This window comes from Meleagris gallopavo, chromosome 1, assembly GCF_000146605.3.
Source record: "Meleagris gallopavo isolate NT-WF06-2002-E0010 breed Aviagen turkey brand Nicholas breeding stock chromosome 1, Turkey_5.1, whole genome shotgun sequence".
Taxonomy (NCBI): Eukaryota; Metazoa; Chordata; class Aves; order Galliformes; family Phasianidae; genus Meleagris; species Meleagris gallopavo.
This window is the reverse complement of record NC_015011.2, coordinates 61,396,100-61,419,400: the sequence shown is the minus strand read 5'-3', so window position 1 is coordinate 61,419,400 and position 23,301 is coordinate 61,396,100. Positions and strand designations below refer to the sequence as shown.

At 37.2% G+C, this 23,301-nt stretch overlaps 1 protein-coding gene and 1 long non-coding RNA gene across 3 annotated transcripts in view; one reads left to right on the top strand and one right to left on the bottom strand.

Moving 5' to 3' along the window:
* Nucleotides 1-23,301, bottom strand: part of LOC100542571 (zinc finger protein OZF-like) — a 1,148,434-nt gene that overhangs the window by 851,992 nt on the left and 273,141 nt on the right. The gene's annotated exons all lie outside the window — the stretch shown is intronic.
* Nucleotides 2,368-3,843, top strand: LOC109365720. Its single transcript, XR_002111443.2, has 2 exons — nt 2,368-3,376; nt 3,494-3,843. It is a non-coding gene; the product is annotated as an uncharacterized LOC109365720 (long non-coding RNA).

Genomic DNA, 23,301 nt, shown 5'->3' with positions numbered 1-23,301 from the left:
ACTACCACCCAAGCTGTAACTTTTAAGCAAAAGAAGATGCACCGATAATTTTATTCCTTGAATTAATGTCTATTGGCAGTGTTGAGCTCTTATAAACTGCTGGTTCTGAATCTCACAAATCCATCAGCTAGCAGAAACTAACAAGTTACTGTTCGCATAAAATTCAGAGCACAGAAGTCGCATAAAAATTAATAAATTCGATCTGTTTGATGTCTTTATTAAAAAGATCTGCTTCAACACTTTCTATTTAACAGCAAAATAATGCCTATCAGATCAGTGGTTTGTGCCACAACAACCATAGCTAATCACCATGCAGTACAATTATGTGAAATGACAATGACTGCATTTCCACCATTCCACCAAGCTCATACAGTGTTCTTAACTCATTGGTAACACTTGCACAAATTCCTCCCAGTGCAGGCTTAACCATCATAGAATCATAGAATGGTTTGGGTTGGAGGGACCTTTAAGATCATCTAGTTCCAACCTCTAGTTCCAACCCCCCTGCTACAGGCAGGGACACCTCCTTCTAGACCAGGTTGCTCAAAGCCCCATCCAGCCTGGCCTTGAATGCTTCCAGGGAGGGGGCATTCTCAACCTCGCTGGAAAACCAGTTCCAGTGTCTCACTACTCTCCTGTAAAGAATTTCTTCCTAGTATCTAGTCTAAATCTACCCTTTTCCAGTTTAAAGCCATTTCCCCTCATCCTGTCACTACATGCCCTCATAAAAAGTCCCTCCCCAACTTTTCTGTAGGCCCCCTTCAGGTACTGGAAAGCCACTATAAGGTCCCCCCACAGCCTTCTCTTCTTCAGGCTCAAGATTCCAGCTGTCTCAGCCTGTCCGCCTAGGGGAGGTGCTCTAACTGATGCTGAGCAGCAGTGGAGTAGTTGCCAGTAAATAGAAAAGGCACACCAATGGGATGCAGGGTATCTCAACCACTAATGTTGATATAGTACGCAATCCTGATTTTCTAGCAAGGAACAACAATGCTTTAATAATTTAGGATAGGGCTTTGTAATCCTTGAATGAGAGACACTGTAAATGTGGCAGTGGATGCTTTTAACAACTATCCAATTTATTTACATTTATTTATGCTAAGTTTAAATGAATTAAAAAGCTGTATAATTACAATATGACAATATTAATAATACAATCAATAAAATGGAGGAATACTTCTAAAGGTTTCTGAAAACTGAGATTGAACCAGGAAAGAATCAATCCATAGATTATTTTTATATTACCGGTGTCTGTAAGGAAAAGGTAGCAAGTACTGCTTTGTCATCTTTCTTCCAAAGTAATTTTATAAGTCTTTGTCTCTCAATGGGGAAGCAAACCTTCCTCTCTGAGCAAGCCTACAGATCCATAATACAAAAACCCTAAAAACTACCTACTGAAGCCTTAGTCAAGGTACAAGCAGAAAATAGATATGGCTTTTTACAGTAGGGCCACCAGAAAGTTTTATTTCTCTGGCATCATGAGGCCAGCTTCAGCAAAGCACTTTTTTGAATCTATGTTGTTATTTAGTAATACAAGAAGCAGAGGTAAAGATAAAAGGAGGAAGGAGAAAGAAAGGAGACTATGTAATACAACAGAAAGATGAAATGCTGTCACAGAAGACTGCTGTCACTGCACTGAATGCTGTTACTGTGGTAACTAATGATTAAAAATGATGGGAAAAAAGTCTGGAACATGTGGCAGGGAGAAGGTACTTTTTGCACTTCAAGGTTGTGTTCAAGGGCATGACGGAGCCTCACTTTCTGTGCCTGCTTGGTGTCTGTCAGGTTATTTGGGCCTGCTCCTGGCAGAGCTCTCCATCTGACAGAAATAATTACAGAGGAGCAACAACTGGCAAAGTGAGTGGCACTGTGACTGATAATCTGGGTGGATAACAGGCTTTCGACAAAAGCCACAATGTTTGACTTTGACAGCTGGCAATGCTCGATGGGAGCCAATTAGTGGATATATGTTCACTTCAGCCAGAGGTCTCTTCTGTTTCTAGTCAAATAGCTTCCTGACTAGGATGTGTATGAGTGCTTTCCCTCACTTCTACCTGCTCACCTGCATGCCAGCTACACTGTCAGAACAGCTAAAACCAGACTATAAAAACAACATATTTCAATATCTTTATTTATTAAAGAGAGTAGATTCAAATTTTGTAAAGCTGCATTTGAGCCTTCAAACAGTAGTGGTACAAGAACCTTAAAAAAGATCACTTTACTATGACTCTACATGAACCTAGATTGTGTAAATGAGGCTGTGATTGTACTTTTAAGGTAACAAGTCCACCATATCTGGCAGTATTTCTCAAAAAGCTTCACTATTTCTTTAAAAATAGTGAAAGCAGGTTAGTTTGTCCATTGCTTTTTCAAACAGGTTAACGCAAAACTCAGAGAATACCAGCATTCAGAGAATAAGTTCTGTTTAGCCCAATACTTGCATAAACCTCTGACATCCAAGTACCCTTCAAACTCTTCTGCCCTCAGCCTTCTTATCACACAGATTTTTCCCCACTTTTTCATCTATTTCCATTGTGCTAGTGCAAACATACAGACACTGTAGCAAAAGGATCAATAAGGGAAGGATCCACCTTCCCTGAATGACGTTATTTATTTCAAACATCTACTTTAACTTCCTTTCTCAGCTATGAAGAAGCCACCATCACCATACCAGACAACTTAAATACAACATCTGCCATGTTTTGAGACGTGCTTCCACTCAATAAACTCACTGGGCACCACTGCACCACCAGGAACTCTTAAATGCTCTTGGAGGACAATGGTAGTTTTGTTACAAAAACAGGTACATTTAGCAATTACCTGTAGGGATTACCTATGTATCATGTGAAAATGAAGCTATTTTGCTGCTCATGTAATCATACTCAACAGACATGGTTTCAAATCAGGGTAGCTAAGGCAAAGAAAAAAAACAACTGCATTATTTACAGAATCTGCAGTATTCCATCTGGCAGGGGGGTAATAAAAGCCTGCTGGAAGTGGGGTAATTCTGATACAACTCCATGACAGCGAGAGGAAAAAGACTGCCTGTCAGTCTTCTCTGAACCTTTTTACATTCTCCTGTTACAAAGAAAAATCCCTCTAACCAGTGGAACTTCACTTTGGAAAAGTTCACAGCAAGAGTGTCAAGTGTCAGTGTGCTGGGTTTCCAAGGAGACAAGTAACAGTGGAAAGCCAGTATTTTCAGGGGGGAGAGGCTATTCTGGAATCTAAAATTCTTTCCTTTTCCTCATGATCCCATGAACCACATTTACTTGGGAAACAAATCCTTACAGTAACTTGGATTCATAAGGAATGTCAGCCAAAATCTGCAGGGAAGAAGCACAGAGAAAACAGTTTGGGACTTGCAATGCTAGATGAAGTATGTATTGAATACTGCATAAATACCAAATATTAATAGTACTAGTCATCGTCAAATAATTTTGCTCAATTTTTGGGAATGGTAAATAACAGCCTCTCAATTCATTTTGGCCTACAGAAGAAGGAGTAATTATGATGAAAAGACAGTGGCAGAAGAGAATGTATTAAAGATTCCTCTTAATGGCAAGCAGATTGACTACATAACCCGTATTCTCAATAGCATTAGATTTCTTATCTCCCTTACTAAGATAGAAAGAAGCTCTTTTTCAAAAAGTTTAGAGCAACTGAACAGCAAGAGTGTATATTGGACAAGTACAAAAGTCAAAACTGAAAATGAAATGGAAATTACTAAGAGAGAAGAAGTAGACATTGCAGATGTACATTACCATAAAGGAGCCAAAGACAATTCTTGACAGTCTACTCTGTTCAAAATGAAAGCTATCAAAAAATAAAACCATGAAGTTCAAACTGCTGATTTCTTTTGTGTGTCAATCATCAGTAAGACAGGTGAGTAACAGCATTAATTTCAATACCCAGAGAACACCATTTTAGGACAGAAAAATAATAATGGGATTGTTCTCAGAAAAATCTCATGTCCTCAAATTTACAAACCCTGATAAACTCTTTCTTGGTGTAGTATAGTATAATCAACTATAATGGAAGTTATTAGTGGTTATTTTTGGGAACCTGTGGGGATTGGTGAGGTTTTGGAAGATTCCATTAAGGTCTCTGACACTATCTCACATGATACATTCACAAAAAAAGTTCAGTTAAATAAATGCCTCATGTTCAGTGTTGTCCAGTTCTGGCTACCACAGAAGTAAATAGACAAATCAAATAAGATCTGAAAAAGACCAACAAGAGTGATCAGATATCTAGAAAAAAAGACACCTGAAAATTGAAAGAGCTGAAACTGTCCAATTCAGAGAAAAACACACAGGAGATACCACTGTAAACAAAAATGGCTCCTAAAAATATCTAAGAAACAACCTCTTTTTTCCATGCTCGTAACAAATAGAAAAACTAGTAATGAGATTAAATTGCAGTAAGGGAAATTATATATGAACAATAGCATTATATGGTATTATATGGTTAAGACAGATGAGCTATAGAAAAGGCTTTTCAAAATTGAGGGTCTCCACTAAGATTTAATAGGAATGGAATACAGGTATAACTGGTTCTGCCTGAAAGTGAGACAGTTTTTCTATGATTAAAATATAAAAACATGGATATCAAACTTTTTGGGAAATTATACTCCACAGTAATTAACAATTGTTCAGCAGCAGAATAGATGAATAAATCAGCTGTGTTTCATGGAGATCTGTCCTGAGCTCAGCACTATTCACTATTTTTTTCATTAAGAACCTGCATGATAGTGTAAACTTTAGGAAATGTGAAGGAGGAAGCTCAGCTAAAGTACAGGACCAAAATTGTAAATGTTTTTAAAAGATTATTCAACTGGTTCCGTAGGTTAAGGAATTCTATGTAAGACAGGAAGCAAAATACAAACATATTCAGCAACCCAATATGCAGTGCAACATGGCATCACACCATCTGAAATGAAAATTTTGAGATTCCGTCATCAATATCATTGAACTAAGCTAGTTTTTGTTAACTTCTGAAATAGTATTTTACAATAATATTTGAGAATAATTATGAAATATTTATATAATAATTCAAGTAAGTATGGTGAATCATATAATAGTACGAGTAGGGTGATTTGCAAACAATTCAATGGAATAACACTCCAAGCTCAGAAGACAGACACAGACACAAGTTCAGAGCCTCCTAACAATTTCATTAGCATGACTTGACATTTATGGCATCATAATGCTTAGAGATATTGGTCAAGTTAGACCCCTACTGTGCCAGACATTGTATAAACACACAAAATGACAATCTTTGCTCCAAATAGCTCCTAGTAGAAAACCCCAAACATTTGAGACTCAAAGCCCACAGACAGGAAAACCTCAGCCCATTCATGTATGCCTTCCATTTACAACTCAAAACTTAAAAGTAGAATTTCACACAGCTACAACAAATACATCCTGACTTTTTAAAATCCTGTTTGACAAAAAAATGCATAAATGGTAAATCGGCTCTTTTCTAACAGGAAAGTGGTGGACACGCTCCTCAGGTCTCTTTCAATTCCAGCATGACACACATTGCAGGGACTTCTGTATGGCATATAAACTGAGTGCAGTGGCTGGCGCTCGCCACACTACATCTGGACTGTGTTAGGCAACCGTCAGCTCTGTATTCTTGCATCAGCCCTGGCCCCCTCATGTGAGGCAGCCTCCCAACCACTCTTTCGCCATGAACCAGTCAAGGAGACAAAGTACTTCGGGAGGAAGTAAATTGGGACCACATTAGCTGGTGACCCTCGCCCTGCAATTGGCCTCCCTTTCCAATGATAGAGGAAATCCCTCATGCAAACTGACAACCAATATGAAACAGGCAGCTCCATTTACTGGAAAGCCTGGTCGATGCTGAGTGCCTCATTAGGAAATGGTCTCTATATTGAGGCACATTCCTGCAATTCAGAGCCTAGAAATTCTAAATTAAAACAACATTCATGCCATATCCTCTTTCCGAAATGCCTCTCTTCATCCAAACTTTAATTTCTTTAAGTATGTATATTAAAGAACCAAAATGTCTTTGGCAGCACTCCTTCCCTCTCTTTCATAGTAATACCCTTCCCAGGCGAGCAGCTTGGAATATGACAGTGTTGGGAAGAGACACAGGAAAGAATAATCACAGAATCTTCAAGTATCAATATGATCTTCCATTGACAAATCTCTGTCTTCACAACTAGTTTTAAGTAAGAAAAAATCATTTGAAACTGCGGGGCAGAAGAACATGGAAATTATTTCTTAAGATGTAAATTGGGGCTTAATGATGATAGACTGCTGTTGTTTTAGGAAAGAGTTGCATGTTTATATACGCTAAGAAAAGTCAATGAACAGTGAGTCAGGCTGCTAACAACAGAAGCTATTGTAGCCACTCAGTGATAACCAGCACAAGCCATGAAAAGGCATAATTGAACCCCAAACATAGATGACAATTAGATCCATTCACATTCACTATAGTGTGATCAGAAAACTGTTTTTCTAAACAGTTATCTCTGTCAGAAGCTCTTTTCTAGCTTGCTGTCAGATTCATAAATCAGGCCCATGGTGCTCACCACAGTATGCGTAACTCTTCACACAAACCACCTCCTTCCGATATTGCTCAGCACTTCTGTCTGCATCCTACGTACATGGAAACTGGAACCTCTTAGTCAACAGTGCTCTCTAGCCAACTGAAAGAACTGCTTTCCCACAACAAACTGTAAGTGTTTCCTAGAAATGGGATGGACTGAAATACAACGTACTTATCAGGGATCTCAACAGTCCTAAAATAGTTTTAAGGACACAAAGAAGGAAATACTGAGGTCAGGATCCTAACTCTGAATCTGAAGGAATGAATAAACTTTTTAAGATCTAGAATTGCTTTTCAGAATCTTCCGGAAGATCTTGATTAACCAGCACTGCTTGTTTTTCTTGAACAATGTTTAATGTTATATGTTTAATACAAGTTTGATTTTTCACTCATGATTTCTAATGGAATTTTAGGAACTGCAGCTAAACTTCTAAGACATTCCTGAAATGTGATACAGTCCCCTGGAACTGCTAACAGAGATGGACCTTTGTTCGAGATGTAGAGTAGGATATAGGCAGAGAAAATTTAAGCTGATGAAGAGGCATTGTGGCTTTTTTTGAAAACACAAGGCTGTTCAGCTGGGTGACCTGTAATTACCAAAGAGAACCACAAGGGGAAAACAAACATTATTTGCAAAGCGCATGGAAAAATTATTTTCCCTTTAACTATATTTGTAATGAGAATCGTGGAAAATATCATAGCCTTTTCATAGCCATCTCTTCTGCCCCATCTCCTGTATCTGGAGCTGCTGTAGTTGGTGATTTGAGTTGGTTACCTCAGTGCAGAAAAAGTACATATTAAAACTACTTGTACTGAAGAAATAAATGTGATGTCAGGTCCCCTATATCTTATAGAGTGGGTTAATTGTCTGTTGATAGAATTACTGTCCATGATAAGCAACTCTGAAGAGCTTTTCTTTCAATAGTACTGAAGGTGGCACACGAAAAAGGACAAAAGATGACAGACTCTTACAATGTAGGATAGATTATGTCAAATCTCTGTTACATCAAATAAGGATATGTCAAGCACAGCTTTAATAGAGTTTAAATTGTTTATATATAAACATATATTCTGTCTTAGATACCAGGGATGCACTGGACAGTACCTTGCAGTCCTGTTGTCTATGATTTTATATTTGCTCATATACTATTTATATATAATGCTCATAGCAGAGATGTTTTGAGTAGACTATGATTTACTGTATGCTTTCTTCAAGGTTCTTTTAAGAAGAGGAACAATTATGAGTCTTTATTGATAAGGGCAATTTCGGATTCAGAAACTTCAAAGGCATTTGGATATTCCAATGATTTTTTTAAAAAGGGGCTACTGATCCGAAAAACAGATAACATGTAAGTCCAGAAGCAGCCTCAATTCATAGAGGTCATAGCAAGAAAAATTTGAAATTAATCTCTCATGAATTTGTTTATTTTGAAAATTAAGTATGTTGTACCTATGCATAAAAGCACTTAAAATGGGCATCCTTCAGAGAAATGCCTCTGAAGGAACAATATATGATATTATGTGACTTATCAGCACTGAAAACTATTGATATGAACTACAATATTCTAAAAATCATCTAGGTGAAACTTCAGACACTATAGAAAATCACAATGTTAGTATACAAACTGCATACACACAAGTATTCAATAGGAAAAAAAAACACAAAAACCAACCCTAAAGACCATTCTCTTCACCAACCAAGGATAATCAGAAGGAAATGAGGAAGAACAATGTGCACGAAGGAGCTACAATTTAAACTTGAGACAAGAACCGCTAATAAATAAAATGCCAATTTCTCTTAAAATGAGTAGTAACATATATTAAGGCTGTTACACCTACAGACAGTTACTCTAAGAAAATAAGTACAGTTGCTGTCAACACTTCAGAATACTGTCATAGTAGGAGGGCATCTGGATGATGAGTGAAAGTAGTTACAACCTTTGCTCAAAAGTAAATGGGTAAATGGTTTTTTCTACTTGTTTTAGTGCTATTGTAAAACTGCACAACCTTTGTTGCGCAATTAAACAGTACATAATTGTCATCTTAAAAATACATGACCTGTAACCTACTTGTACTTTCTAAGGAAGAAGCAGAGAAATCCCTTATTAGGGACCAGCCATGTTTTTGTCTTAGATTTTGACAGCAAGAAAAATAACGTTTTACAAATGAAATACACGTAAAACTTGATGGAAGACGGAATCAGTGGCACTGAAGAAGTTGATACTGGATTGACAGTAGTATTATATGCTCTTTCAGGGAATGTGGCATGGGAGGAATGTAGCATTGTCCATCGAAAGTGTTACAGTGAAAAATCTACACACATTCTGGATCTCCTACTGAAAGAATTGCCTGCTTCCTCATTCTTTCATTGGAACTGTATCTTTCACTTTGCATTTAATATCAAAACTTAATTTTGAAAGCGTGAATCAAAATATAATTTTTCTGATCATTTTGCTTAAACATAAAGAACTTGGAAACAGGAAAAGAACAGAAATAGAAAGGGACCAATCTCTTCACTAGCATAAGACCTCCCAGATTCCACTTAAGTAGCTGCCATTCCCTTACAGTGCTTCTGTCATAGATTAGGAACCACAGCAGAGACTGTGTAGTGTAACAGATGCATTTGACCTTTACAGAAAGCATTTTCTACAGTCTATGTTTCCTCTCTGACAAGAAAAGTACAGGTCACCAAAAGTACTATCACTGCACTTCCCTGAGCCTCTGGAAGTTAAAGATAAATGTCATTTTAAGTCATAGTGTCCTATATATTGTACCATACATTTATTAATGAGGCAGGGACACAAAGAAACTTCCTTTATAATTGAGACTGTTTCATTCCCACCCATCATGAGCTCATGATCGGTAGCTAGTTTAAAGTCGATATTTATGTACTTTTTGTTCCGATAGATGGAGATTATGTATTATTAGTTCCAAAAATCAAGATAATAACCTCACATTAAATTATTAGCTGGTTTCTTTCCTATCCTCCCTCTACTCACCTGCTGCTTGAGCTGTTGCACAAGGCGGTCTTTCTCTCGTTTGAGGGCAGCCACTTCATCTTGAGTCTTCTTCTTAGAGGATGAAAGTTCTAGCAGAGCAATATTGGCATCTTTTTCACTAATGGCAGCAAGGAGGGCTTCTTGTCTGAAAAGCACATGTAGGTAGGTGATCATGCTGTGGAACTCAGAGATTTGAACATACAATAAACATTGTAGCAGTATGCAACTCGACCGAGCAGAAATAAACATGGTTATTGTGGTCATACGTCCATCGGTGGAGCAGGAAGCTGAGACCTACCTGCCCCCAAACCCAAGATGACAGTGCTGATACCAAAGTTGCTTATAGGACAAGAAAAACATATGATATGCTCTTATTCTGCACTTAGCTGCTCCATTTTTAATAACTACCATTTACTGCTTCCTCCGCTGAAGATTTTCATTCCTTATACTGGTTTACATTTCCAGAACGGATTTTGAGAGTTCACACAAAAATACTTGACTGATCATAAGAGTTCTGTGTTAAATTACATTAGGTTACATTGCCTATTCATGCAGCTATTTTAGAAGGTTTATTGAAATCACTTGAACAATACGGAGTATTCCCAGAAGCATATGATGACACGGACACTTTTGTGCTACAAGACAGATGCTGAAATAGATGCCCTTAAGCATGCTTGAGCTATTCTCTGACTTTTGTTTGCAAGTAGTCGATATAATAATGGGCTCTTTGATATGTATCTTGAGTAATTAAGAGAAAAGTCACAAATCTTTTGCAGCTTTGAAGAAATATTTTAAGCAAGAACGTTCCGTCACAGTGTAATAACTAGATACAGAAACACCGCCTTACCAATAGCAAAAAACTCTCACAAATATCCCAGTGTTGTCTGAAACATTTTGTAGGTACTGCAGAGAGGAGAGATGCAGACAATAACCTTGCCAATAAGACAGCAGTTCTTGAACTCACAGGGCTGCTATACATTAGGGAAAACCACTGTTTCTGACCATAATTCTCACCTCTGATTGTTGTGGCCAAGTCAGGATACACAAGAGAAAATAAAGGAAAAGTTGTTGTCCAATAGGAATGGCCAGTACCTGACCTCGTAAAAAAGAGACATGCTGTTCCACTACATAAAGGATAGAACAGAGGTCCTTCCTAACTATGGTGTGAAAGGTGTTATCATGCAGGAGAGATGAAGAAAGAGGGAGTTGGAATAGATTTTCAATCTACCTTTAATCTAAAAATTTAGTTGTAAATGGAATCAAAGTAGTAAAGGTTCCAAATTCCCAAATAATCCAAATTTTGACCTCATTCAAAAGAAAGTCATAGTAATGTTAGTAATTTCAGAAAAATAATTTTCAAGAATAATAAGGGGTGCTAAAATAATTCTGCTAATCATGATAATAGCAATTATTATACTAATGACAGTGCCATAACAGTTGTTCATTAAGAACATAAGAAACGTTGAAGAACCTCAGTGTAAACTATTAGGATCGATGTTAATTATACCAATACATCCATTTGTTGTCAAGCTCTTTTTATAATCAAGACCCATTCATAACCTGCTGACTTAGGATCACAATGACAGACTGCTAAGGGTAGTAATGACATTAAATCTTCTTTTCCTATTTCATCTATTACTACTCCTTGAGGAGACTAAATCAGCTTTCTCATTTTCCTTCTGTATCTTCCTTTTAAATAACTTAATTGTGGATAAAACAAGAATATTTGCTGCAAAAAGTGTACTCGTTGGACTCCATGTGAAAAAAGACGACAGAGAAAATTTGGAAAAAAGGGAAAAACGAACGACTATCATTTAATATTGATGTCTTAAACATATGTATCCAACACAATGGACTTACAAGCCTACGGCTTGGAAAGGTAAATGACTGGTACTACCTGAATACAGAAATTTTTATGTTAGATGCTGAAAACTTCACAGATTTTTTTATGTTACTAAGCATGGAAAGATGCATCTATTACTGCAGTGTTTCTGAGAATGGGGAGTGAAATAATTCCATCAGGGATTTCAGGGCTTAAATCAAGAGTGTAGGGAGACGCATTCTTAAATATGTAGGAAGTAGTCGTATAGTTTGCATTGGCTGCAGCTGAGCTTGATGAAGAATTTATTGTCCTGGATACACAGTAATCCCTCCTCCAAACTGTATTAACAACAGCACATATATTCACTTCTTAACCTTGCTCTTCCAAGAAGTTTGAACAATAGTTTTTCCTCTTAAAATGCCCAATATACATCATTTTGATAGAATGGGACCAGGAACTGACTGCATGTGAAGTTATGCTGACACATCTGAGAAGACAGTAGCTTCTGAGAAACTCAGGACTGTAACCCTTTAACCCAGCACAGCAGTAGCGAGCACAGCACTTCAGACCACAGATTAAGAAGAGTTTTGTGAAAGGCACATGGATTCCACAGTACCAGAACAGAAGCTACTAGTTTCTTAAGCAACTTCTCTTTGGGAATTGTATGGATGAGACATCGCATTTAAAAAAGCCCTTGTTGTTTTTACAGGTGAAAACAAACAAACAAACACAACATAGCTCTCACTTGAAAGGTGTGGAGTTTTTCTATAACAATGGGTGAACTGACATGATTCACTGGTAAGAAAATCCGCTACTATTTTCACAGCTGGGAATGGAATAACAACTTTTTCTTATGGATTACAGATCTAGGTAAGAAGAGGATGACGAAGTATGACCTGCCTTCGTTCTGATCCCAGTTTGTGAGCATGCTCTTAAGAAATATTTATGCCAGTTTAAGCTGAAGACCTCTATCACAGCACAGGCTGAAGAAACCAGAACATAAAAAAGCCTCACTTCCAAGATACGATCTCTGTTCATCCCCTCTGTTGCTCCATGGATTACTACCCATATACAGATGTTTGTTATTAAAAGAATTTCAACTGAAGCCATATACCTAGTATATATATTTTCTTAAAAAAGTAAAAAAAAAAAAAAAAAAAAGTAAAAGAACTAGTGTATTCCAAGAAAAAGACAACAACGTGTTTCAACAGACCAATTTTTTTCCACCATCTGACAACAGAATAGACTTACACAATGGACTTTCTGTGGATGGAATTTCTCTCTGGATTTATGTGTTTCTTCTGCATGCAAACAGAGTAAGCTTGCTTTAGGTGGACTAACAACTCATCAAAAATGACAGATCCAGTGCCTAAATCTTGCCTATATTATATACTAGCCAGACTATAGAAAAATTGGCACACTAATTTATTCCTTGAACTTCATGACATGACACCACAAAGTCAGGCATTTTTAGATGCTTTAAAATAATGGAAAGATATTCTAAATACACTTATTCCATGAAGAAAGGAAAAGGTGTGCATCAGATTCCCAGTTCAACACTGCAGATGTGGGAACAACTGATAATGGCTGCATTATTACTGCAACTTTGTTTTTGTTGCTTTTCCTTTATGGAAAAGTATCCAACTTTGGATGTCTGCCTAAAACATGAAAAATATCAATAGAATGAAGTGACAAAATATGATACACAACCTCTGCTTTTTCTAGCTATTGGTATCCTGGGAAAGACAGACTGGTTTGGTGTTCTGGTAATTTTCACTTTCTTTACAGTAATCTGTTTTGATTCTAAAGAAACACTTATTCTTTTAATAGTAAATCCACAATCCTCGCTGATGATTCAGGACCAGAGCCAAGAATATCTCTGTAATAGTATCTATGTAGCCTTTACTCTGGCATGAAATTTGAGGTGCCTCAAAGAGCATGTAAGGCTTACCTCTGCAATCAAATGTTTTGTTGCTCATCTCTACTTCTTAAATGAAAATTCCAGGACAGTGAGATAATGGATAGCGATCTGTCACATATTTATCACTGTGTAAACTTCACTACAACAGCTCAGAAAAAAACATCCTACCGTTCAAAACTTCAGTGCTCTATTATCTGTGATATGTGGCTGTTGGTCAAGAAATGGGGTGAAAGGAGCTGTGTCTTTCTGAATATTTTCTGGAACTGAAGCGTGACAAAGATTGTGCTTGCTGCAAAACCCAAGATGTTGATTTTTTAAAATGCTGTTTAACACCAGAGTCACTACAGCTCATATAAACACAATTGTATATGTTAGGGTGGGTATTTCTGTGCCAACTGTAACTCATCAGGGGGAGCACTGTCTGTATAATGCAAGGAAATGGTTTCAATTTGCACCAGGTAAGGTTTAAGTTGTATACCAGGAAGACTTTCTCAATGAAAAGGGTGCACAGGCATTGGAACAAGCCCAGAGAAGTGTGGAGTTCCCTTCACTGAAGGTATTTAACAAACATGTGGACGTTACACTTAGGGACATGGTCTAGTGGTGCACTTGATGGTGTTAGGTGGATGGTTAGGCTTGGTGATCTTATGGGTCTTTTTCAGCCTAAATTATTCTATAATTCTATTTATCTCTTTATTTCAGCAGACTCTATAGCCTGTTCTGAGCAGTACCGTAGCTCACAAGATGTAAGAGCCATTAAGGTGGTTTCAGTATTAACAGAGGAAGAAAACTTAGTGAAAAGAGAATTAGGATTACCTCTGAACTGGACAAAAAGCAGCTCGCTATAGAGAAGTGGGATTATTTTTCCCCCATTTATGCTGAAGCCTTTCACTGATAGAATCATGATTACCACAGACTGGAGTGGTACCAAGACCAGTAAGTTCAGTTCTTAAGAGATGGTGCTGGATGTATTCTGAAGATAAATATGGCAATACAGCTGTCCTTTGGGGTACTTCTGATTCACCCCCAGTCTCCATTTTCTCATCTGTACAGCTGGGTCTGAGATTTCTTACAGCTGATACCAAAGATGCAATGATAACAAAAAAATGATTCCAACTCTATGATATGGATGGATTCAGCAGACTGAAATACCATGTGGAAGGCAATGATGATTGTAGAGCAGAGAAGTCACTGAAAATTGCCATGACTGAATTCTCCTGATGACAAATATTGTAAGTCTATGAAGTACTCCTGAGAAAGTTGTCCTGTAGCATCTTCTGGCCATCCTAATACTTTTGTTGTGACACAACAACGAACAGTATGCAAAGACACAACTCTTTCAGATCTTGAATGTTAACGTCTAACTACAGGAAAATAACAGGACAAGAAGGCAATAGTTTAAATTTCAGCTAAGTTTTCACTATAGGCCTTGAATCAAGTCAAAGCTTTAAGAATGTCCCTTAATAAAATAAAGACTTCTTTTTTTAATGAAAGCTTAAAAATGTACTTTTTTAGAATTATGTATTCCTATCACTGCAAATTGTAGAAATAAAAGGCATTCAGCGAAGCAGCATTTTCTAAACCTCTCTGTAGCACAGAACAAGGGGCTTAAAGTGGTAAAGTTGCTGAACAATATTATTCTTAGAGAGCAGTTCAGCTGCACAGACTTTAGTACAAATGGCAGGTGCTAGTAACTTATATACATGTTCACAGAGGCCCCACAAAAAGACAAATACAGCACTTACGAGATTTTTTGTGTGGGCTTGGATGAGGGTAAATAAATGATCTACAGTTTGAGTATTTGAATGAGGCTGGAAAATGAGAAAGCGCAGTTCATGTAGATTCAGTTACCAAGTACGATTATCACCAAAACAACCCAGTGTGCAGTGTAATCATATCTCCTTACACATCTCCTTGGAGTACTGGAGACACTAGAACTTGTTTTAATTCCTCTTTTTCCTCTTCAGTGAGCCACAGCATATTTTTGAAAACAGGGACGTGAGACTTTCTAACTAGTCAGAAACCCTCAGCAATGCAAGACCAGTGTGCTATATTGCTGGATAATGAGCTGTAGTAGGATAAGTCCAGTAAGAAGATATAAAAAATGTTCATCTACAACATCTTAAGTGTTTTAACTACCAGAATAGCCAAGCTTGTCCTCTGGCACAGAAATAATAAAATTAAGATGTATCAACAGTGCCTTAATAGCACTTGGTTTCAGAAGACCATGCAAGTTCTTCACAGTTCTTTCCCAGTAAAGAGGAATTATTCTGGTAAAAAGTATCACAAAGTGAATTTAAAAGTCAGTTTTAGACTATACAGCATAGTTCGGAGGATTTTAATACACAAATATTTATCATTTGGAGGAGTAACAGGCCGCAACATGCACTGAATTAATGATGCTTCAAAGTGTAACTATTTTAAATCTACTTGAAATATGTAAACATAGTATTTCAATGAATAACACAAATTCCAATTAGAAACGTTAAAAATACACTGTTCTATATCATAAAAAATTATGAGACTTTTTCCTATGTGGGGTATTTCTCAAAGTGTAAATGAGATAATAAAAAAGCAGCGTTGAGATCACTAGTAGCATTGATTTTAATGTCACTGAGGAACTGGGCTAATTTGATCAGGTCTGGTTTCATTCTGGAGATCAAATCTGTAGGTAGGCAAGGGCTCACAGCAATCTAGCCAGCTCCTTCAGCTGCTGCTCTTCTGTGAGAAATGAATGACCTCCCAGAGTTCTCAACTTGGTATATTAAAATAAACTGTAATTACGCCTGGCATGCCTTTAATGCACAAGGCTCAGAAGTGGAAAGGTTCTGCTATTTCATAAACTGTTTAGTCTCTAGCTGTACAGGCATCAGCTGCCACAGAAAGAAAGAGCTGCTAGTTGGACAGTACTTGTATCAGTTGTCTGATTTTAGTCCACTGCAATCACTATTCACTTAAAGCCTACAGAAAATACCCATCAAGCTTCTAATCCTCTTCCATAGCAGACATTTGTAAGATTTAAACTGTCAAATCAACATTTAAATAAGAATTGTATTGTTTTCGTATGATTTAAAAAGAAAACAAAACACTTCCCATAAAGTGATGACAACATAAAAAGCAATCCAGGCAAACTATGATGACATTAAGGTGATAGCTTAGAAAATAAAAGTGATAGGAGAAATGGTATTTAGTGATTTCCTGAGTTTGGTAGAATAATACTGGTTGGTTGGGTCACATCTGATAAACTACTAGAAAGTAATTAGTAAAATAGCACACCAAACAGCTGAGCCAATGGGTAGTTATCCTAGGACTAGCATCCTTCTCATACTACTCTGTTAACACATATACATGGTAGTTCTAAACTCAGAGGTTTTTTCTTACTTTTTTAATTTTTATTTTTTTGCCAGTTAGAGGTCATCTTCAGAAAATTAAGAAATTCTAACTGGTCTGAACCACACTGAGATCAAATTTCAGATTTCAACACTCTGAGACCCTGGTAACTGAAAGCCATCATCCCGCAACTCTGATTCCTGCAACTGCATCAGCACATGAGGGAGGAGGCAGTTCACTCAAGGTTCTAGATACTAAAATTAGGTTCTTAAATAACTTGGAAAAGATACAGGCAGGCAGACCAAAGAACACCATTTTAACACGCTAATAGATCAGTACCTTATTTGAAGCAAGTTGCCAAAAGCTGCACCATCTACAGTTTCTGTAGTATTTAAGATGCAGCCATATGAAAAGCACAAAGTATAATCCCATAGCAAGTAAAACATTTGTCCAAGAGAAACAGTAGCAACATCTTTCTGCAAAGAGGTGGGAAAAAATCTAACTTGGCAATATGTACTACCTGCTCTTTTAATTACAGCTGGCAGCAATCAAACCTCAAGCTGCAAATTAATTTCCCAAACACAGACTTACACCCTCACTCAAGAGGTATAATACTGCTCCTTCCACTCCTGTACTTGCTTCCTGAATCAAGAAGTTACCTTTGTCTTGTCTGAATGGCGTTTCAGCAGTTTCTCTGCTCTGTGATTTAAACCTCACAGCTGTCATATTTACTCAAAGCCTATGGAAAATGCTGATCAAGCTTTTAATGCTGATAAAATGGCCAATCATCATTACAATAAGAACCATATTGTGTAAGAAAGAACTGCGTATTCAGACAAACAGAAGGAAATAAGACATTGTCTGTCAATTTGATGCATCCTGAATTTGTACCTCTTCACTACTCTTTTCAGTGTCACCACCTACAAGTAAACACAGCTGGAAAACAAGAGGTAAATACATAAATTATTTGCAAATAGAGTTGCGTGGTCATGAGAGACGCTCCTTTGATTTTCCTTTGCCTGAATGGTGTAAACAGTGAATGTTGTCTTTAGACACAGGAAGCACTATTATTTGTGCTGTCTTTGTAAGTAAGTAAATAAACATGATACTCATAACTTACTTGGACTTTCCTGTACTATTTGTCTGTAACATCCTAAATGCCTAGAATCATCAAAACATCACTCCTACAATGGACAGACAACACTTTTTGAAGCCCTTTCCTTCAAGACGTCGAATACAGCTGTAACTTATTTTATAAATCCTTTGTACCACTCTTCCTGCCAATGATTTAACCCTTCTTTTGCCTACAGCTTTTCAGCTTTATTTTACTGTTTTGGCAGATGAAGAAAAGATTTGTGTTTCCTAATTGGTCATGTCTGAGCACTCAGAATTTCTGTACAGTTCTAGACTGTGTCCGCCAAAGATTCCAACAGAAAATCTAAAGCTTTCACAGATAGACTTTCCAATCAATTCCTAATTGGTGAGGCTTTTTACTGATTAATTCTTCCAGTGAGAAGAAGGCTGCTGCATATCACAGCTGCTAAACTGACAGTGCATGAGCCTTACCTATTTGTCTCTGAAAAGTGGCAGCTTCTGAAGATGGCACAGTTTAAAGAAAATTTTGAACGCTGGCACCTGATGTCATAGGTGACTTGTTCCTATATAGGGTAGAATTGTTTTAAGAAAATTATCCTTGTGTGACCAGCCTTTGGTGTAAAAACTATAGGAGTGGCAGGAGTACTCACAAGTCTTCCAAGTTCAATAGAGCTGGTTTTTCTGAGGAGGAATTCCTGAAACTTGCACTGACTTTCTTCTTCTACATCTTAACAGCAATGCAAATGGAGCGTGAATTAGGGTATAATTTTCATCCAGGCAATACAGGCTACCCGAATACACCCACTAGAGTTTGAAAAATAACCTTATAAGAAAGTCAGCTCGTTTCTTTTCCTGTGACATGGTCAAGTACAGGTTGAGCTCTGGCTTAGCATGTGGTTTCACAATCAGCTTAGGACGATATAAGACACGGCTCTTACTGAAAGAAATGGCTCTGTCCTTGCATTTCTAGGCTTCTGCTTCCTCCCTAGTGTTAGCACTAAGGAGAGAACCTCACCCTGACTAAACAGGAGAAAACCAAATCTGACCACAAGGTCCTTATCCCTAGAGGAATGTAGTTCTTCAAGACACTGCTACAGTGTCAAAACCCTCAGTTGCGAAAGCCAGTGCTGCCAAAACTTAAGAATGGAAAGTGAATCATGGCATTCGCATTGATTATAACAACCACAAAGTGAAAACAATTGTTCTTAAATTATGTCTGTGTGAATTAGACTCCAGGTGAAAGCTAGCAGAAAGAAATTTCAGGTCTGTCATTCAGATAATGACTACGATACTGCAGTCTTAGTGTGGTTTCTGATCAGGTGAAAAGGCCGAGCCATGGCTTACAACATAGCTGTTTTGAGAAAACTATCCAACCTATGGACTTGAATCAAAGCTTTTTTCTAATATAGAGAATTTACCTCCTTCCCAAATGACTATCATTGATATCATCTCTAGTAAGTATAATGATCACTTCTTTTTGTGCCTGCGTTGTTTCCATAATTAATATACTCACTCTGATCCTTACCTTCCGTTCTTTGTATTTTATTAGCTGCTCATTGGAAGCTGAGGCAAAGGTAGTCACCTAATTTTGGGACATCGTAGATACTATTGCTAATCCTAGCCCCTTCCTAAGTGCATTGTGGTTCCATTTCTTTTCCTGATTTTTTATTTCTGTGGATATAGAATATGTATGTATTGGTTTTAATTTCCTTTGGAAGATTTAATACAGCATGAGTTTTGTCAGTTCTCATTGTATTCTTGTAATATCTTACTCCAAAATATAACTCTCTTTTTCAACTTTTAAGATGATGTACAGACTGTTGCATGCTCCTAATTTCCTTTTGGATGCAGACAAACAGACAGCCAGGTTTGTAACCCTTCCTTAAATTCCCTTCTCTTCATTTGGAGTGCAAAGACCTTACAGTTTTGTTTGTACTTTTCAGTTGGGTAAATTCCCTGTTTCCTCTACATTCAAATCCTCAAGTTCTTCTATTTTTAAATTTACCTGCTAACTAATACTCATAATTTTTCAGCTTACTGCTTTGAAATTGCAATCTTTACTTATTTTCCTTTTTTACATATTTTAGTAGGTTTTAAAAATTTATATGAAAGTACAATCGGTTCATGGTTACTCCAGCTGAAGTTGGTTTTGGTGATTTTTTCTTCTTTGATATCAACAACCCTCACTACAATCCCGAAGTCTTAAAACAGCATTACTTCTTGGTGATCCAATAAATGTTTTATCAAGAAGCACAGCAATTTCTCTAATTTGTATTCAATAAATAGAAATCTTTCAGAAAAAAAACTAACACATTTTCCCCCTGTTATTTACCTCCATGCCTGAAGTCTGGCAAGCTATTCTCTGTCCTATTTGTATATTTTCTTTTATGGTTCTTAGGTTGTTTTAGCTCAAAATAATGCTATTTCCCTCATCCTGTCACTTTCTTTCCTCAGAATCTCCTGTATCATTAATGTTCTTCCATTTCTAGCTTTTCTAAACAACTTGTGCTCAGATTCCAGATGTGTGTATTATCCTAATATGCTTTAATTTTCATTTACCCTGGTGATATCTGGTTTCACCTTTCACATCAGATATGTAGAGCTACTTCATTTTGTTGCTTTTTTACAAACAACTCAATTTTTCTCTGGCTTTCCACAGATCTTCTTGCCAGAAAGAAAGTAGTTACAGACGGCTTTCATTACCTACTGTCTATTTGATGACCAGTCTGGTTGCATCTTTCCTAACTTCCTTCTCCTCCCTCTCTGAGGGTTCACTGTATGCTTGCGTAAGCCTTTCTTTCAGAACAGCTTTCTTTCATCTCTGAAAGATATATTTCCTTGAAGGTCAGCCACAAAATGGGACTGTTTACATTAACAGAAGGTGTCTTAGCATTTGGTGATAATAACTATTGCAGCACTAGTTTAACATCTTTGCATCTTAATTCTAATACTTACTACCTGTGCTTTAGTATCATAGAATCATAGAATGTTTTGGGTTGAAAGGGACCTTTAAGATCATCTAGTTCCAACCCCCCTGCTATCTCCTGGTTCCTGCTGCTGCTGCCCAGGAAAAGATTGAAAAGAGACCACAAGAACTGCAAAGTGTTGACATAAGGCTAGGGATAGTGGCATCAGATGAAAAAGATGATTGAAGCAGCACCATTCAGCACTGAAGCATCATTTTGCTTCCTGCTCCTGGCAGCTTCAATGACTGCCACGTAAGTAGTGCTAGAAAGGTATTTCTAAGCAAATAAAGTTGTTGAAAGGCTTGAGAATAGGAACAGAGCAGATGTCAGTGGCAATAGAAAAAAAATTGGGTATATATATATATGTATAGTACCATAATTGCAACAAAAGAGACCTGTGAAATTTCATTTACTTTCTATTTTTCAGATCCAGGTAGGTATAACTACCTGCAGACTCTCAGTGTATAAGATTTGTTTGAATTGGTGCTACACTATATTCTGATGAGCTCTGAAAATAAACATCTTTCCAGATTTCCAAACTTTTCTAGGCTAAAACAACTGGCATTTAACAGTAGGTAGGAAGCATCCTACTCTCTTTTTCCCTGTTTTTATCTCTGTCCATTCTCTGTTCTTAATAGGAAGAATGAGAAGATAATGCAACTACATGCTGCAAAAACAGTTTACGAGATCCAGTACTCTGTTCCTGAACAAGCACTGCTAATCCTGATCTAAACCATGAATGTACACTCTTGAAAACATTTTATTATCAGATTCCTGCTTATCACAATGATACACAATGTTGTACAAAGCTTTGATTTTCATTTATAGATTTAAAATTTCTAAAGAAAGTAATGAAGATCAACAATCTCAAAGTAAGCTGTCGTTGTCCATGTTTTATAATGCGACACAAGTACATGAAACTTGTTGAACACACATTCACGTGTGAGGGAATTTGAAAAAAATATTTCAGCACATGTTCCAGCTTCTAACACCTCTTCGACTGAACAAATTTGAAGTTGTGTTTACCCTGTAGTTTAAAATTACACGGAAACTCCCATGAAAATCGCCACACTGAGGGAACTTTATCACATGTAAATTTACAGTTGGAATTCTAGAATCTTAGAAAAAGTTAAAAACTCAAATTTCAAGCACAAGAAATAGAAAGGAATATTATTACATTGAAATAAACCAGCTTGCTAACACGCAGAGACTGGCTCTCATGAAATTCTGTCTGCACTATGGATACAAGAAAGTATGAAAGCTTTCATTATCTACGTTCTTGCCCGTTATCTAAGTTTTGATATAGTTTTATATCAAATCCTTTAATTAGTTGTATAATTACTAAGAAGTATTTTTTGGCATATATATTTCATTCTGAAAGTAATGCTTCCTACTTATTTCCACAGAAACTACAACAAAGAGCATTAGAACACTGTACTGAACTCCTCCATGTGGAAAAAAATTCACCCACTGACATGCATCAATGCATGCTGAGTGTTTATGGAGACCAAATAGTGGATGTGAGCACTATTGTTGTAAAACAGTGTTCCTGTACATGATTTGATAGAGCAAATCCTCAGCTACAAAACACTGTTTTACAATAGTCACCACCGTTAGCTCTGAGTTTTTGCCAGCGATGAAGAAGAGGCTGCATGCTGCACTCATAAAGATCTTCATGGTTTGTCTAGAATGTGGCTTGTCTTTAACATTGCTGTTGTTACTGCTGAAGCGTACCACCCACTGCCTCATTGTGCTCACATCCACTGTTTGGTCTCCATAAACACTCAGCATGCATTGATGTATGTCAGTGGGTGAATTTTTTTCCACATGGAGGAGTTCAATGACACACCTCTGCCTCATATACACTTCCATGTCAGACTGCCCTTCTACTGCCATCTCTTGTATGGTAATGGGATATTGATAGGAAAGTTCAATCTCTACTGTCATACCACCAACATCTGCCTCTGATGTCATGGTGCAACATAATAAAATAGGAGGCATTAGTTTTGGAGCAGGCCTTGTACTTGGGTACTCAGACTTGTGGTTGGATTAATTTCTTGCAATAAAATGCATTGCTAAATTTCAAGACATTTAAATTCTGTCTACTTCGCAGAAAGATTGAGCACATTTTCCAAGGCTGATTTCAGGATGAGAAGATTAAGGAAGAAATGTGAGAAAAATGAAAAGCAGGGTGACCACGAGTGAACTGGGTAACTTTTAATCATGAGACTATCCTAAAATATTGGGCATTTTGCACACATTTCTGAGTACTTTCAGAGGTGTATGGACAAACAAATGTACAAGAAAGTATGAAGTTGCTTTATGCAGAATACATCTTTTAAAAACTGATGTGAAAAGACCACCAACACGGAAAGGTGTGAGATTTTCAGAACAACTGTTAACTGCAGAACACATAAACAAACAGTGACTTGGAGCAGAAACATAGCTTAGTATTTAAAGTAGCACTGGAGCTGTTCTTCATGCCGACCACTGGTGGTCTGACAAAGAGCACATCACCCAGCTGCCTCTCTAAATACATATACAGTAATGTCCTGAGCTGAAAACTATCAGGGTCTTAAAAATATATATATA